General features: G+C 53.1%; 1 long non-coding RNA gene across 1 annotated transcript; it reads left to right on the forward strand.

Annotated features, from left to right (window-relative positions):
• The first annotated feature begins 10,804 nt into the window (after positions 1 to 10,804).
• On the forward strand, positions 10,805 to 13,430 carry LOC311152529. The gene is made up of 4 exons (XR_014616083.1): positions 10,805 to 10,878; positions 12,199 to 12,286; positions 12,726 to 12,834; positions 13,318 to 13,430. It is a non-coding gene; the product is annotated as an uncharacterized lncRNA (long non-coding RNA).
• Positions 13,431 to 17,305: the final 3,875 nt, after the last annotated feature.

Below are 17,305 nucleotides of genomic sequence, written 5' to 3' on the forward strand. Positions count from 1 at the left end.
ACCCCAGAGGGCAACAATTTATGGTGCAAACTGCTCCTTAATTTGAGTTTTTCAGAGCCATACAGCTCTCAAGGTCTACACAGCCCTTAACCTACCGTGCCAAGAGAAAGGCTGGCTAAAATAACTCAACTTCCCTTTGTCAGAATGTGTTCAGATGCCAAAATCCCTTATTTTGTACTGTGCAGAAATCTTTCTTTGGGAAAACAGGAATGGTTAAAACACCTCATTCCCCACCTGGACACCCTGGGCCCAGTGTAACCCTCCTTGCCAGGAACTGGGAACTGTGCTGCTCCACACCCCATCCCATCACATGGCAGTGAGGGACTGCTTGCCCTCATGAGCACTTGGGATGATCCCATGGGGACCCCTCAAGGAGACCTCTGTGGAACTTAGAGGAAAATAGATTTCCCAGGGGAACTGTCCAGGTGACACCACAAAGGGGGCCTCTGGATCAGATGGGTAACCTGGGTAGCCCTGCAGGGTGGATGCTGGGGGTCTTCTCCTCTCCACCCACCTGGGCACAACTGGAGGTTAGAATGCCTTTCCTCTGCTGAGGCTGATCTCACCCTCTGAAGGAAATGCCTCCAAGATCATGATCATGGTCCATGAACATGTGTGTGCATAACGAGAGGCTCTGATTCTACTGATAAAGATTCCTGTATGCAAGGATGCCACCCTGGCCAATCTCAAATTTCAAGCTGGGTATGAAGCACTTGGCAGAGATGCCAGGCTGTTGCTCATTGGCATTTGCCAATATTCCATCCTGTTTCACTGGGGAACTTCATCCACCTCCCACTTCCTATGAAGATGCCTCTATCCTGCAACTGTCTTTCTACAAAACACATGACATCCTCAATTAAATATTTCATATTTGTCTCAGGGCAATGGTTTTGGCAGCAAAACTCTGCCTAATGATGGGGTTACAGAGCACAAGGCTCAAAGGAGTGTTTCATTTTCTACCTTACTGAAAAGTAGACTCATACATACCAAAACATAAAACCTGGAGATTGAGTTATTGGGGGTGTACAGCCTGGAGAAGAGAAAGGGTTGGGGAGAACTTGGATCCCCATCCAGTGCCACAGGGAGATGAAAAAGAGAGTTTGGGCCAGGGTCTGGAGCGACACACACATTCAAACACACAGAGGACAGGGTTACAGTGGATATTAGGGAGAAATTCTTGGCTCTAAGAATGGTGAGGTCCTGGCACAGGCTGCCCAGAGAAGCTGTGGCTACTCCATAACTGGAAGTGTTCAAGGCTGTGTTAGACAAGGCTTGGAGAAGCCTGAGATAGTGGAAGGTGTCTCTGTCCATGGCAGCGGGTGAAAGGAGATGATCTTTCAGGTCCCTTCCAACCCAAACCCATTCCAGAGGTGATTCTGTGAAAGAAGGATTCTGCTCCCCCAGGACTGCACTGCTGGTTCTGCAACCATCAGTTCCTGTGCCCATCCCAAGGATTTCCCTGCTGGCCCCACAGCCCATTGCTGCTGTGCCAGGGGTGTCACAAGAGGTGTTGCATAGGGACAACGGTGACATTGATTGCAACAGCCCCAGGAGGCCCCTCAGCCTCTGCCCCTGCAGCAGGGAGGGACCAGGGCCAGCCCCAGCACCCCCACAGCCATGGGGCACTCCTGGGTTGGCCCAGGCCATTTGTGGCAGCAGCAGGAAGGTTCTGCCCCACCCCCTGGAAACAGGGAAAAACCGGCGTGTTTGGGGCACAGGGACACTCCCTGAGCTGGACTCTTCACCCAAGGGATTCCAGCTCGGTTTGTCACAGACAGACCTTGGTGTGCTCTGAACCAACACCTTTCTCAGGTAGGTCACAGGGGAGCCACTTCCAGCCCACCAAGGCACTTCCCTGCCCTCTTGCTCCTTCCTGGGTCAGTGCTGCACAGGGATGGGGAGGAGCAGGCTGGGAATCTGGGGAATGATCTGGAGCTGGGGTTGGATACTTGCCAGTGCAGCTGGAAAGACTTTCCTGACTTCAGGAAAGCAGAGGGGATTGTGTAGGGTGTTTGGGCAGCAAGCTTTGGGCTGGCTTAGGGAATGGACAACATTAGGTAAGTTTTCATTTAGCTTGGCCTCTCCAGGCAGAAGGATTCCCCTAAATCCTTGACCCTGCTTTGGTTCTTGCTGTGCTCCCTCTGCAGCCCCGAGAAGACCCAGGACAGGCATCAGCCATGCGGATCCTCTACCTGCTCTTCCCCTTGTTCCTCCTGCTGGTGCACAGTGCTGCAGGTGAGAGGGACAGAGGGGAGATGGCTGAGGTGGGAACACCCACCAGAGGGCTTTTCCAGGTCCTGATACGCAACCACATTTCTCAGGTATTTATAACATTTGGGAGGGACTTGCTGTGAGGAAGGTCTGGTCAGCTGAAGATCCAGCACAGCAAATCCTGTAGCTCATGCTGATCTCTCCCTCTGAGTTTGACCACACGGAAATGTTGCTGTAGAAAAAATGAGCTCTTGACTGGAGAGTTTAGGACGCTGGGTTTGTTGCTCAGTTCCCATACAAGACTGGGACTCAGAGCCAGGAGCAGCTGCTCTGGAACCAGAGACTTTTTCGACTTTTATGTCACACTCACTTTGACCTCCTTTCTATTTGTGCAGGATCCTCCTTGGGTCCAACAAATAGGAAACAATGTCAGCGAGAAAAGGGAGTCTGCTCACTTCTGAACTGCTCTTTCCCCTATGGCATTGCAGGAAAATGTTCCAGGTTTTACTTTTGCTGCAAAAGGTAAGTTTTGGAATTACAAAAGTTGCTGTAATGGCAGAAGGTGTTTAAGGGCCCTTGAGTAGCTAAAGGTTCAGGACCCTTGAGGATTGAAGGCAGAGATGAGGGGAGGGATGGGAAGGTGTTTGGAGCAGCTGAGAGAGGGGCTGCAGAAGCCAGGACCTCCCCACTTTCCCCAGTCACCAGGGCCTCCTTCAGGCTCCTCAGAGGACTCACCAAAGCCACTGAAGTGAGAAACATTCCCTGTCCATGGACAGCACTGAGGACATGATCCCAAACTTGCTGTATCTGCACAGCCCTGGAGCCAGGGCTGCCAGCACTGAGATAGCCCAGGTCCAACCTGCCTGCACTAAGGACTGCACAAGGTCCTCCCCTGAGCCTGACTCTGCTGCACCTCACCCTGGGCACTGCAGGGCAGGGGAGAGAGTGGCAGGGAAAGTTTCACCAGGTGATGTGCTTGTCTGCTTTCTTTATGTAGAATCTGGGGTTGAGATCCTGAAATTCCTGAGAAGAACCTCCCCTGTGCTTCTGACTGCTGGACCCATGTGCTGATGTGCCCATCTGCTGATGTCCCCTGCCCTTTGTGCCTGTCCCATGCCCAGCTGGGCTGCCAGCAGCAGTGGCAGCTGCTCCTGCTGGGTGCTGCTGGGCTGGAGCCCTGTGGTGCCAGCCCCGGTGTCTTTGGGGCAGGGGCTGCTTTTCCCGGCTTGAATAAAGACGAGCACTTTGGCATTGCAGGGCTGGGCCGTGTGTGCGTGTCCTGCTGCTGCTGCAGGGCTGCTGTGCCTGCTGCCCCTGGGGCTGCCCCTGCCTTGGTGGCAGCAGAAGGCCCTGGGCATGGAGCTGGGGCTGAGCAGCGCCTGTGTCCCTGGGGATGCTCCTGCCTGGCCATGCTTTGGGGACGCTGAGCCTGGCACTGCCTGCTGGGCCAGGCTGGCTGGGGTGCCTGTGCTGGGGCTGCCCTGCAGATGCTCCATCTGGGGAACAGGAACATTGTCCTGGTGTTTACAGGCCCAGGCATCATTCTGTTCTCCAGACTCTACTTCTATGTCAGAAATACCTGCACTGGGAACTGTGGACATATCGGCAAAGCCTCTTCCCTAAAATAGCGTCAGCTTTGTTATAAGCTCCCAGCTCCAGTCCCAGCAGCAAAACCTGAAGCAGGAGCCATTCCTTAAAAGGATGGCAGTGAAGAACCTCAGGGAGCATGGCACAGCCACTCACATGGGACTCATGAGCTTCATGGGTATAAATTAAATCCCTGAACCAAAAGGTTTCCTTTTCCTCTTTCATCTGCATTATTTCTGTATGGAATACTCAGTATCCATAGCACAACTTCATGGCAGCATCACCCAAATCCTCCATTTTTACATGCATTCAATTTTTATTATTTTTCCTGCTGTTGCCTGTAGCATCAGGAGGGAAAGACCACAGAGGCCAGGCTGGAGTCACCAGTAGCCCAAAAGTTCCTTTTCCTTTTCTTTCCCCTGCACGAAAGAAAAAGAGACTTTGGTTTCCTCTTGTGACATGTCTGACAAGGATTCCCAACCCAGAGCTTTGTGTCATCCTGCCTTTTGTAAGGACCCTGTGGGGCTGTGGTTTGCTGGACACATGCAGGGACACAGACACAGACCCTGCTCACTGGAAGCCAGCACCAATCTGCTGCTCTGGCTCAGAGTTGAACCTTTTCTGAGTCCCTTCAAGAAGCCCTCCCAGTGATCCCACCATCAGTGATGTTGTGCCCCATATCCAGAGGCGGTGCCTCTGCTTCTGCTGAGCAACCAGAATCCCTCTCCCACATTTTTTATGATTGTCACCTTGTCACTGTGACTTCACATCTCAGAGTTGTGAAGCAGAAAATGCCAAGATGTTCTGCTTGGAAATCCCCAGCCCCTCGCTCCTTGTAGTTTGGGGGGACCAGATTGCCCTGCCAAACACCTGGAGAAGGAGCTGCCAACTTGGGCACATGGCACAGACCCTCCTGCCTGGCAAGGACTGTCACTTCTCCCAGTGGCATGGCTGGCATCAAACTCACTGGATTCACAAGTGATGGCTGCATCCAGCTTGTATTTCTTCAGTTTGGTTGGCATTAGAAGGAGGCACAGTTTTGTTGGATCACCTGGTTTACAGAACTTGTCATCTCTCCTGGTGTTGCTCACTTCTTCAGAAGATCCACTTAGATAGAACCCTGCTTATCCCCTGACATGGCAGGTGCACAGATCTGTTGTCTGATCAGATGTTCTTGCAGTGTCCAGAGTTTTTTTTCATATTTTGTGTTTTTCTACATCCCATGCCATTTGGTTCTTCAATCAGAGGAGAAGAAGCATAGGAAACGGACAGGAGAAGAGGGAATGAATTCAAATGGACAGGGAGCAGTGTTAGATGGGATATTGGGAAGAAATGCTTCCCTGTGAGGGTGGACAGTCCCACGCACAGGTTGCCCACAGAATCTGTGGCTGCCTCCTCCCTGTAACTGTCCAAGGCCAGGTTAGAAAGGGCTTGGAGCACCCTGGGACAGTGGAAGGCGTCCCTGCCCATGACCGGGGGTGGAAGGAGGTGATCTTTCAGGTCCCTTCCAACCCAAATCATTGCAGAGGTACTTCTGCAAAAGAAGGATTCTGGTCCTCCAGGACTTCACTGCTGGTGCCTGAACCCACCAGTTCCTGTGCCCATCCCGAGGATTTCCCTGCTGGCCCCACAGCCCGGTGCCGCTGTGCCAGGGGTGTCACAAGAGGTGTTGCATGGGGACAACGGTGACATTGATTGCAACAGCCCCAGGAGGCCCCTCAGCCTCTGCCCCTGCAGCAGGGAGGGACCAGGGCCAGCCCCAGCACCCCCACAGCCATGGGGCACTCCCGGGTTGGCCCAGGCCACTTGTGCCAGCAGCAGGAAGGCTCTGCCCCACCCCCTGGAAACAGGGAAAAACCGGCGTGTTTGGGGCACAGGGACACTCCCTGAGCTGGACTCTTCACCCAAGGGATTCCAGCTTGGTTTGTCACAGACAGACCTTGGTGTGCTCTGAACCAACACCTTTCTCAGGTAGGTCACTGGGGAGCCACTTCCAGCCCACCAAGGCACTTCCCTGCCCTCTTGCTCCTTCCTGGGTCAGTGCTGCACAGGGATGGGGAGGGGCAGGCTGGGAATCTGGGGAATGCCCTGGAGTTGAGCATGGATACTTGCCAGTGCAGCTGGAAAGACTTTCCTGACTTCAGGAAAGCAGAGGGGATTGTGCAGGGTGTTTGGGCAGCAAGCTTTGGGCTGGCCTTGGGAATGGACAAGACTTGGATTAGTCTACATTTAGCTTGGCCTCTCCAGGCACAAGGATTCCCCTAAATCCTTGACCCTGCTTTGGTTCTTGCTGTGCTCCCTCTGCAGCCCCGAGAAGACCCAGGACAGGCATCAGCCATGCGGATCCTCTACCTGCTCTTCCCCTTGTTCCTCCTGCTGGTGCACAGTGCTGCAGGTGAGAGGGACAGAGGGGAGATGGCTGAGGTGGAAACCCCCACCAGAGGGCTTTTCCAGGTCCTGGTAAGCAACCACAGTTCTCAGGTGTTTATAACATTTGGGAGGGACTTGCTGTGAGGAAGGTCTGGGCAGCTGAGGATCCAGCACAGCAACTCCTCTCGCTCATGCTGATCTTTCCTGCTGAGTTTCCCCACATGGACATGTTGCTGTAGAAAAAATGAGCTCTGACTGGAGAGTTTAGGATGTTGGGTTTGTTGCTCAGTTCCCATAAAAAGCTGTGAGTCAGAGCCAGCAGCAGCTGCTCTGGAACCAGAGACATTTTTGGCTTTTATACCCCACTCACTTTGACCTGTTTCACTGATCAGGATCTTTCTTGGCACCAACAAACAAGAACCAGTGTCTGAGAGAAAATGGGTACTGTGGATTTTTGAATTGCAAGTACCCCTTTGTCATCAAAGGAAAATGTTCCAGGTTCTTCTATTGCTGCAAAAGGTACGTTTTGGAATTACAAAAGCTACTGTCATGGCAGAAGGTGTTTAGGGGCTCCAAGTAGCTAAAGGTTCAGGGCCCTTCAGGATTGAGGGCAGGGCTGAATGGAAAGAAGGGAAGGTGCTTGCAACTGCCCTGAGAGGGGCTGCAGCACCCCCCAGGTCAGCCAGGGTCTCCCCACTCACCAAAGCCATCAAAGAGGGAAACATTCCCCATCCTTGGGCAGCACTGGGGACATGATCCAGGTCTGCCTGCATCTGCACAGCCCTGGAGCCGGGGCTGCCAGCACTGAGATTGCCCAGGTCCAACCTGGCTGCACTAAGGACTGCACAAGGTCCTCCCCTGAGCCTGACTCTGCTGCACCTCACCCTGGGCATTGCAGGGCAGGGCAGAGAGTGGCAGGGAAAGTTACACCAGGTGATGTGCCTGTCTCTTTTCTTCTTACAGTGTCTGGGGATGAAACCCTGAAATTCTCAAGCAGGACATGGCCCACACTTCTGGCTCCTGGACCCATCTGCTCCTGTCCAATCAGTTGATGTCCCCATCTCCTGATGTCCCATCTGCTGATGTCCCCATCTGCTGATGTCCCCTTCCCTCCGTGCCTGTCCCGTGCCCAGCTGGGCTGCCAGCAGCAGTGGCAGCTGCTCCTGCTGGGTGCTGCTGGGCTGGAGCCCTGTGGTGCCAGCCCCGGTGTCTTTGGGGCAGGGGCTGCTTTTCCCGGCTTGAATAAAGACGAGCACTTTGGCATTGCAGGGCTGGGCCGTGTGTGCGTGTCCTGCTGCTGCTGCAGGGCTGCTGTGCCTGCTGCCCCTGGGGCTGTCCCTGCCTTGGTGGCAGCAGAAGGCCCTGGGCATGGAGCTGGGGCTGAGCAGCGCCTGTGTCCCTGGGGATGCTCCTGCCTGGCCGTGCTTTGGGGACGCTGAGCCTGGCACTGCCTGCTGGGCCAGGCTGGCTGGGGTGCCTGTGGTGGGGCTGCCCTGCAGATGCTCCCACTGGGGAATTGGGATCCCTGTGCTGGTCCTACCAGTCCCAGATGTCCCTGGTATCTGCACCCCCCAGTTCCTGTGCCCATCCCAAGGATTTCCCTGCTGGCCCCACAGCCTGGTGCCGCTGTGCTGCGGGTGTCACAAGAGGTGTTGCATGGGGACAACGGTGACATTGATTGCAACAGCCCCAGGAGGCACCTCAGCCTCTGCCCCTGCAGCAGGGAGGGACCAGGGCCAGCCCCAGCACCCCCACAGCCATGGGGCACTCCCGGGTTGGCCCAGGCCACTTGTGCCAGTAGCAGCTGGGGCCTGTCCCACCCTCCAGCACTGCTATAAACCCAGCGTGTTTGGGGCACTGCAGCATTCCCTGGCCCTAAGGCCATCTGCACACAGCCATTCCTGTTGCAGCTTGAGCACCAAGATCCTCATCAGGTAGGTGGCTGTGGGGTCTCTTGAGGACAGCTGCCCATTATGCCTCTCTTCTCCTGACACTCTGTTATTTACAAACTGTTGCAAGTGTCCATGTGAGCATTGGAGGTCACTTGAGCTTTTTTAAGAAAGAATACAAATTTTCTCTATGAGTCAAGTGATTATCAGAGCCCAGAATATGCTGGAAGTAAACCTGGGTTTCCTGCCTTCATCTGGGACTTGGAATGTGTCTTGGGGCTGGAGGAAGTTCTCTGAGGCTTCTTTTTCTGGGGTACCTGAAGACTTTTCTGGATAAAGTAGGGAGATGCTATTCAAGCAGCAGTACAGATGCTTTCCATTCTTTCCAGCTTCTATTAACATGGAAGGATTTTTTGTCCACAACCACACTACGGTTCTGTGATGTAGCTGAACCTGCTCATTTTAAAATTGGAATTAAAGTTGCTATAAGGGGTCCCTTCATCCCAAACTATTCCATGTTTCTATTGACCATAGTGATAGGCAGTGCTGGACATCTCCAGGGACATGAATTTTCCTCAACTCCACAACCCAGGTCAGTTCCCAATTCTTGTTTGACTGTTGGCTTTGTGTTGAGTGCTGACATGAGCCCCATCTGACAGACCAACTCTGCTTTGTCTCTTGGAGAAGGAGAGGCAGAATTGTGAGAATAAAGGCAGCAGCAACACGTTTCATCTGATAGCTGCATTTTAAAATCTTTCTTGTTCCACCCTTGGCTCTATCTCAGCAGAAATATGTATTTCTCCTCCAGACAGAAGTGTTGGATTGGCCTGAGGGAGCAGAGCTTCCAAGGGTTAATATTCTGCTTGTTTTCCACTAGTCTTGGAATTCTGATTTGGCTGCTAGTGCAAGAATCAGGCATTACTTGTCCCACATGTCCCTTAAGAGAATTCATAGAGAATAAGGTGATGGAAATTGCCCAACAGTCCAGCACTTCCCCAGCTGCTCCCAGGAAATCCTAAAGCCCCTGAGATCCACTGTTGGAACAGGCCATTTGTGACAGTCCCTCTGCAATTTAGAACTTTAGTGTGTGCTGTAATGTCCAGGCCCTTTGGTGTGTGCACTCTGCAACTCTGTGAAGTCCTGTGAGAAGCATCAGCCATGAGAATCCTGTTCCTGCTCCTCCCCTTGTTCCTCCTGTTGGTCCCAGTTGCTGCAGGTAAGAGGGGAAGAGGAAAAAGTGCAGTCACACACTCTTCTCCCAGGCTGCTGTTTTAACTATTTCCCTGTGCATGATTTTCCCTGGCAGCAGGCAAACGTGACAAGTGCATCCGACGAGGAGGATTTTGTGCTCTGGGGGGCTGTCGTTTCCCCTATAAATACGTGGGAGTTTGTTCAACACTGAGTCACTGCTGCAAACTGTAAGTTCTGGAAAGGGTTTCCTCCTGCTCATGGATAAAGTTATTATTGTCTTTCAACCTCCTCCTACTTCACACCTTCATGCATTCATGCTCAGAGGCAAAAGCCAAGGAAGGAAAGGAAAAGATTTTTGGGTTTGGACCTGACCTGAGTAGGGCTGAAGTAGCCCCAAGTACACCAGTAGTACCCTACACTCCTTTAGCCCCACAAAGTTTACTCACTGGCAATTGTTGTTTTGTTGCCCAATTGGAAGGCTCAGTTGCCCAAATGGGAAGGCTGTTGGTGCAATAGTGAGAGGCACAGGATCCCACTCTTGATATCTGCAACAGCTGGAGTTGGCCTCTGTAGGCTGAGTGTTATCTTCCTGTGCTCGTTTTCCTTGCAGGAGGAATAGATAAAGAGGAGCAAGAACAGCTACACCAGGTGATGTGCTTGTTTCCTCTCTTCTTACAGTATTTGGGGTTGAGACCCTGAAATTCCCAAGCAAGACATCCCCTCGCTTCTGGCTCCTGGAAATCACCTCCTGATGTCCCATCTGCTGATGTCCCATCTGCTGATGTCCCCTGCCCTCCGTGCCTGTCCCATGACCAGCTGGGCTGCCAGCAGCAGTGGCAGCTGCTCCTGCTGGGTGCTGCTGGGCTGGAGCCCTGTGGTGCCAGCCCCGGTGTCTTTGGGGCAGGGGCTGCTTTTCCCGGCTTGAATAAAGACGAGCACTTTGGCATTGCAGGGCTGGGCCGTGTGTGCATGTCCTGCTGCTGCTGCAGGGCTGCTGTGCCTGCTGCCCCTGGGGCTGCCCCTGCCTTGGTGGCAGCAGAAGGCCCTGGGCATGGAGCTGGGGCTGAGCAGCGCCTGTGTCCCTGGGGATGCTCCTGCCTGGCCGTGCTTTGGGGACGCTGAGCCTGGCACTGCCTGCTGGGCCAGGCTGGCTGGGGTGCCTGTGGTGGGGCTGCCCTGCAGATGCTCCCTCTGGGGAATTGGGATCCCTGTGCTGGTCCTGCCAGTCCCACATGTCCCTGGTGTCTTCACCAACCAGTTCCTTTGCCTATCCCAAGGATTTCCCTGCTGGCCCCACAGCCCATTGCTGCTGTGCGAGGGGTGTCACAAGAGGTGTTGCATGGGGACAACGGTGACATTGATTGCAACAGCCCCACGAGGCCCCTCAGCCTCTGCCCCTGCAGCAGGGAGGGACCAGGGCCAGCCCCAGCACCCCCACACCCATGGGGCACTCCTGGATTGGCCCAGGCCACTTGTGCCAGCAGCAACTGGGGCCTGTCCCACCCTCCAGCACTGCTATAAACCCAGCGTGTTTGGGGCACTGCAGCATTCCCTGGCCCCAGGGGCATCTGCACACAGCCATTCCTGCTGGCTTTGCTGCTGCCTGAACACCCAGACCTTCTCCAGGCAGGTGAGTGTGGGGTCCCTTTCCTGAATCCTGCCCACTCAGGGTTTCAGCTCAAAGCCCAGCAGAGCAGCATCTCCTAAAGGACAAACTGCTGGAAGAACCTGGGTGTAAAATTTGACAATCAGTGATTTTTTGGGAAAGACAACAAAAGCCTTCCTGTGCGTCTAAGAGGCCAGAACGTGTGGAAGGTGAAACTGAGGTTTCCTAAGTACAAGATAGTCTGGAAAATGCCTTGATGCTTCAGGAGGAACCCTGGTCTTCTTTGCTGTGGGAATGAGGGCTTTCCCTTGGAAAGTAAGGAGAGTCTTTTTCCTCAGCAGTACAGAGCTTTCCCATCATTTCAGGCTTTCAGTAGCTGCAAAGGTTGGTTTCTGTTCCCATTTCTGGGCACTTCCCTGCCCTCTGGCTGCTCCCTGGGTCAGTGCTGCCCTGGGCAGGGGCAGCAAGTGTGGGGCTGGGGAATGTCCTTGCCAGGAATCCTGAGAATGCTTTGGAATTGGGGATGGGCACTGCCAGGCTGAGCTGGGAGAATATTTTTGCTCCCAGGGAAGCAGAGTTGGTTGGGCAGAGTTTTTGGGGCATGTGTTTGATACGTGAAACCTGAAGGACTGAAAAAGAGCTTGTTCCAGTCTTTTCAGTAGCATTTTATGCCCCACATTTCATTGGCCATGTCTTTTCAATTGATTGGAAACCTTTGGCCTCAGGTCTTTTGCCCCTTGTTTGGGGAAAGGTCTTTGGAAAATCTTCAAGGAACTTACTTCAAAAATGTCGCTGTAGGACACGAAAGAACGCACACACGCACCGTTCTCCAGGTGAGAAGGAAAAGAGGGCGTTTATTCTCTGACTCCATAATTTATAGTTTTACAAAGGTAACAGTGGATTGGAGGATGACAGTGCCACCTCTCCACAGACACTGGCTTAACCAACAGTCCGTCAACAGTGTCCGTTTTTCACAAGAATGTAAATTATGAGTTGTTTACAGGAAAGTGTGTGGGAAAGTTCTTTACAAGAATGTCAATATCAGAAGGCTTTTCTAGAAATCTCAAAAACCCAGGGTGACAAAAAAATCAATTGAGGTAATCAATTTCCAAAAGATGTGAAACATGAAACACTCCCAAAGACATGTAACAGAGACATGGAACATGCCCAAAGTTTGGAGAGTGGCACAAAATGAAGAATTGTATCTAAAGAGAAATGGAGAGGAAATATCATCTGCTGTGGTTGGGAGCAGCCCCTCTGCAGTTTGGTGAACCACCAGGAGCCCAGGTTTCTGCCCCACTCATGGTCCTGCCTGTCCCCATTGTCTTGGTGTCCCCTCTGCAGCTCTGTGAAGTCCCAGGAGGAGCAGCAGCCATGAAGATCCTGTTCCTGCTCTTCCCCCTGATCCTCCTGCTGGTCCAGGGTGCAGCAGGTGAGAAGGGAAGAGGGGAGAAGGGGGGAAGTGTGAGCCTGCATGAGGGTTAATTCAGTGTCCCTGGAAGTGACCATGTTTGTGGGAATGATGAGAAGGTAACAAAGGACTGAAGTCAAAGGGGTTTCTCAAATGCGTTTCCAACTCAACAACAATTTAGGGGGGAGAAATCCCATGGAGACAGAATCCTGCCTTGATCTGTAGGTCAGGGAGATTTTGGGCTCTAAGCCAGCACACTGCTATTCTTGCTTGGGAGTCTCTTGCCCGGCATCGGGTTGGCAGGGAGCCCCTGGAGGATGGAGGATGGTTTAGATGGGAGAATTTCCTGAGGCACAAAGGTGTCTCTTCTTATCCATGAGCTGACTGTATCAATATTGTTTTTATTATTATATTATTATTGCTGTAATTGGTGTGTGTCTGGTTTTGTCCATGGGAGCAGGAAATGAAAATGCATGTAGGCGCAGAGGGGGATTCTGCACCTTTGGGGGTTGCCGCTACCCCACAACCCCTGTTGGGAGATGTTCAACGTTCAAAGTGTGCTGCAAGAGGTAAGGACCAGATCTCTACCTGAAGGAAGAGATTCCTCCTTTGTCCCCCAGAGGCCTCTATTACAAATTTCATTCTAGCCAACACCTGAAAAAAAAATCTCTCCTGTTTTTCTAATTAGTCGAAGGGGCCCAAATGAGAAGGAAAATTCCCTTGTGGGTTTTGGGGCTTCCCTGAGTGGGGCTGCAGGAGCCCGAGGAGAGCCAGGGGCTCCCCACTCACCAAAGCCACCAATGACTGAAGCAGTCAATGTCCTTGGGCAGCACCAAGGACATGATCCAGGTTTTCCTTCACCTGCACAGCCCCGGAGCCAGGGCTGCCAGCACTGAGATAGCCCAGGTCCAACCTGCCTGCACTAAGGGCTGCACAAGGTCCTCCCCTGAGCCTGACTCTGCTGCACCTCACCCTGGGCATTGCAGGGCAGGGCAGAGAGTGGCAGGGAAATGTTTCAACAGGTGATGTGCTTGTCTGTTTTCTTCTTACAGTATGTGGGGTTAAAACCCTGAAATTCCTGAGAAGGACATCCCCTTCGCTTCTGGCTTCTGAAAATCACCTCCTGATGTCCCCTGCCCTCCTTGCTGTCCCATGCCCAGCTGGGCTGCCAGCAGCAGTGGCAGCTGCTCCTGCTGGGTGCTGCTGGGCTGGAGCCCTGTGGTGCCAGCCCCGGTGTCTTTGGGGCAGGGGCTGCTTTTCCTGGCTTGAATAAAGACGAGCACTTTGGCATTGCAGGGCTGGGCCGTGTGTGCGTGTCCTGCTGCTGCTGCAGGGCTGCTGTGCCTGCTGCCCCTGGGGCTGCCCCTGCCTTGGTGGCAGCAGAAGGCCCTGGGCATGGAGCTGGGGCTGAGCAGCGCCTGTGTCCCTGGGGATGCTCCTGCCTGGCCGTGCTTTGGGGACGCTGAGCCTGGCACTGCCTGCTGGGCCAGGCTGGCTGGGGTGCCTGTGGTGGGGCTGCCCTGCAGATGCTCCCTCTGGGGAATTGGGATCCCTGTGCTGGTCCTACCAGTCCCAAATATCCATAAGAGCTATGGGCCTATGTGCAGAGCTGTGCTGGGGGCTGTGTCCCTGGAGTGGGCATGGCCGTGGTGACTCACAGGAGCTGTCCCTGCTGCTCCTCCTTGTCCTGTTCCAGCACCACAGCCCTCCCTGCTGTGTCTGTGCTGCTCCACACCCCATCCCAGCAAACAGGAGCGGGAGGAGGTGGCTGTGCAGCTCCTGGTCTGGGTGAGCTGGGAAATGACTCCAATGGACCATGGCCTCCAAATGTCTGAATTTGTTTCCCCACAGGGAATAAACGTGTTCTCTGCTCCTCTCTGCCCATTCGGGGAAGTCTAGGGAGGCAATGCTCTGCTCCATCAAAGGCAGGGGTCTCTCCCTGTCTGCAAAACAAACCTCAGGCATTTGATTCCCTGAGTGCTTCAATACATGTGTGTGTCCATGTACTCCTGTGTCAGGGGGAAATGAGGGCCTCTGCTTGTTTCACTGAAGTTGAAAAGAACCAGAGAATCACAGAATCCTTAATGTTGGGATAGCCCTCTAAGACCATCAAGACCAATCATTCCCCCAGCACTGCCAAGCCCAACACTGATCAAGTGCCACTAGTGCCACACCTACATGGCTTTGAAACCCCTCCAGGGATGGGGACTCCATCAGTGTCCGAGCCCTCCTGTGCCAGTGCTCGACTGCCTTCTCAGTGAAGGTACTGAATTCCAATTTCCAATCTAAGCCTTCCTCAGTACAACCAAGACCATTTCCTCAGCTTCTGTCAGTTATGAGCAGGGAGAAGAGACAAACCCCAAAAAGCTTCCCTGCCACAGCTATACAGATCTGGACAATTTGGTGGGCAATTTTCCGATCCTCCCTGCCTTCTGTGGCCTTTCCTTCCCCTCTGTTAACCCTGAATTTTATTTTATCCATCTTCTGTCCAAACTGCCCAGAGAAGGCTGTTGAGGTGAAATGGGAGGTAAATCTTTTACCCTACAAAGCTGAGCACGATTGCAATATTCAGTCCCATCTCCCACATCCCACTCTGGGTGTTTATAGAATTGATAAAATGAGAAGACACAAAGAAGGAAATGTTTTCCTCATTTTTGCTCTTCCCAACATCAACCCACCTCTCTTGTCCATCCCATTCCTCTCCTGCCCAGCCTGGTGCTGCTGTGCCGCGTGTGTCACAAGAGGTGTTGCATGGGGACAACGGTGACATTGATTGCAACAGCCCCAGGAGGCCCCTCAGCCTCTGCCCCTGCAGCAGGGAGGGACCAGGGCCAGCCCCAGCACCCCCACAGCCATGGGGCACTCCCGGGTTGGCCCAGGTCACTTGTGCCAGCAGCAGCTGGGGCCTGTCCCACCCTCCAGCACTGCTATAAACCCAGTGTGTTTGGGGCACTGCAGCATTCCCTGGCCCCAGGGGCATCTGCACACAGCCATTCCTGCTGGCTTTGCTGCTCCCTGAACACCCAGACCTTCTCCAGGCCGGTGAGTGTGGGGTCTTTCCCTGGAATCCTGCCCACTCAGGGTCTCAGCTCAAAGCCCAGCAGAGCAGAATCTCCTGAAGTACAAACTGCTGGAAGTGTCTAGGGGTCATCAGCAATTTTTTGGTGAAAGACAACAAAAGCCTTCTTGTGAGTCTAAGAAGATGTGGAAGGTGAAACTGAGGTTTCCAAAGTACAGGATAGTCTGGAAAAGTGCCTTGATGCTGCAGGATGGACCCAGGACCTTCTTTGCTGGGGGAATGAGGGCTTTCCCTTGGAAAGTAAAGAGAGTCTTTTCCCTCAGCAGTAGAGAGCTTTCTCATAATTTCAGGCTTTCAGTAATTTCACACGTTGATTTCTGTTCCCATTTCTGGACACAAGAAACTTCCCAGGCCTCTGGCTGCTCCCTGGGTTGGTGCTGGAAAATTTCCTTGCTGGGAATCCGGGGAATGCTCTGGAGGTGGGGATGAACAGTGCCAAGCTGAGTTCGGAGGGTTTCCCTGATCTCATTGCAGCAGAGGGGATTGGTCAGGGTGTTTGAGGCTTGTGTTTAAATCATGAAGCCAGAGGGAGTAAAAGTGGTCTAGTTCTGTCATTTTCTGTGACAATATTGTTCTCTGATTTTCACAATATACACCCCCCAGTGCTTTGCTTTAATTGGCAACTCTTGCCCTTTGGTCCCCAGTCTGTTTTTAGGGGAAGGTCTATGGAAGACATAATGGACTGGAGAAAATAATTTAAAATCATCTACTTGTGTAAATGCTTTCCAAGGGAGTGAGGCACTCTAAAATGCTCCCAAGGTTGGCACGATGGCACAAACCACAGATTTCTTTTAAAGAGGAAAGTAGAGGAAATATCATCATCTGTGCTTTGCAAGCAGCCCCTCTGAGGTTTGGTGAATCACAGAGCCCAGGCTCCTGCCCCACCTGGGGTCCTGCCTGTCCCCATTGCCTTGGTGTCCCCTCTGCAGTTCTGTGAAGACCCAGGAGAGGCAGCAGCCATGAAGATCCTGCTCCTGCTCTTCCCCCTGCTCCTCCTGTTGGTCCAAGGTGCTGCAGGTGAGAGGGGAAGAGGGGAAAAGGGGGAAAGTGTGAGCCTGCACGAAGAGGAATTCAGTGTCCCTGGAAATGACCGTGTTTGTGGGAATGATGAGAAGGTAACAGGGTCAGAAGTGTTTCTCGAGATTCCAACTGGACACCGTGTTGGCATGGAGAGATCCCAGGGAAATAGGCAGGGATGTGGGATGTGAGGAGTCCCTGCCTCTCAGCAGGACTGGTAGCACACCCTGCTCTCCTGGATTATTGCTGTAATAGCTGTGTCTGCTTTTCTTCATGGATACAGGGAATGCAGGTCGATGCAAGCGCCTGGGAGGATTCTGCAGGTTTCTTGCCTGCAGCTCGCCTGCAAAAGCGATTGGAAGATGTTCCCGAAACAGTCCATGCTGCAAAATGTAAGGACATTATCCCTGCCTGAAGAAAGAGTTTCCTCCTTTTTCCCCTGAGTAATCTGTTAGAAATATCTTCCTAACACAGAATTAGTGGGAGTGGCCTAAAAGAGAATGTACAAGCCCTTAAAGGGGTTTGGAGCTGCCCTGAGCGAGGCTGCAGCAGCCCCAGGACAGCCAAGGCCACTACACTCATTAAAGCCACCAAGGACTGAAACATTCACTGTCCTTGGGCAGCCCTGGGGACATGATCCAGGTCTTGCTGCATCTGTAAAGACCAGAAACCAGGGCTGCCAGCACCGAGATAGCCCAGGTCCAACCTGCCTGCACTAAGGACTGCACAAGGTCCTCCCCTGAGCCTGATTCTGCTGCACCTCACCCTGGGCACTGCAGGGCAGGGGAGAGAGTGGCAGGGAAATGTTACAACAGGTGATGTACTTGTCTGTTTATTCTTACAGTAACTGGATTTGAAACCCTGAAATTCCCAAGCAAGACATGGCCCTCGCTTCTGGCTGCTGGACCCATCTGCTGATGTCCCCATCTGCTGATGTCCCCTGC

The sequence above is a fragment of the Fringilla coelebs genome (genome assembly GCF_963513975.1).
Source record: "Fringilla coelebs genome assembly, chromosome: 3".
NCBI lineage: Eukaryota > Metazoa > Chordata > Aves > Passeriformes > Fringillidae > Fringilla > Fringilla coelebs.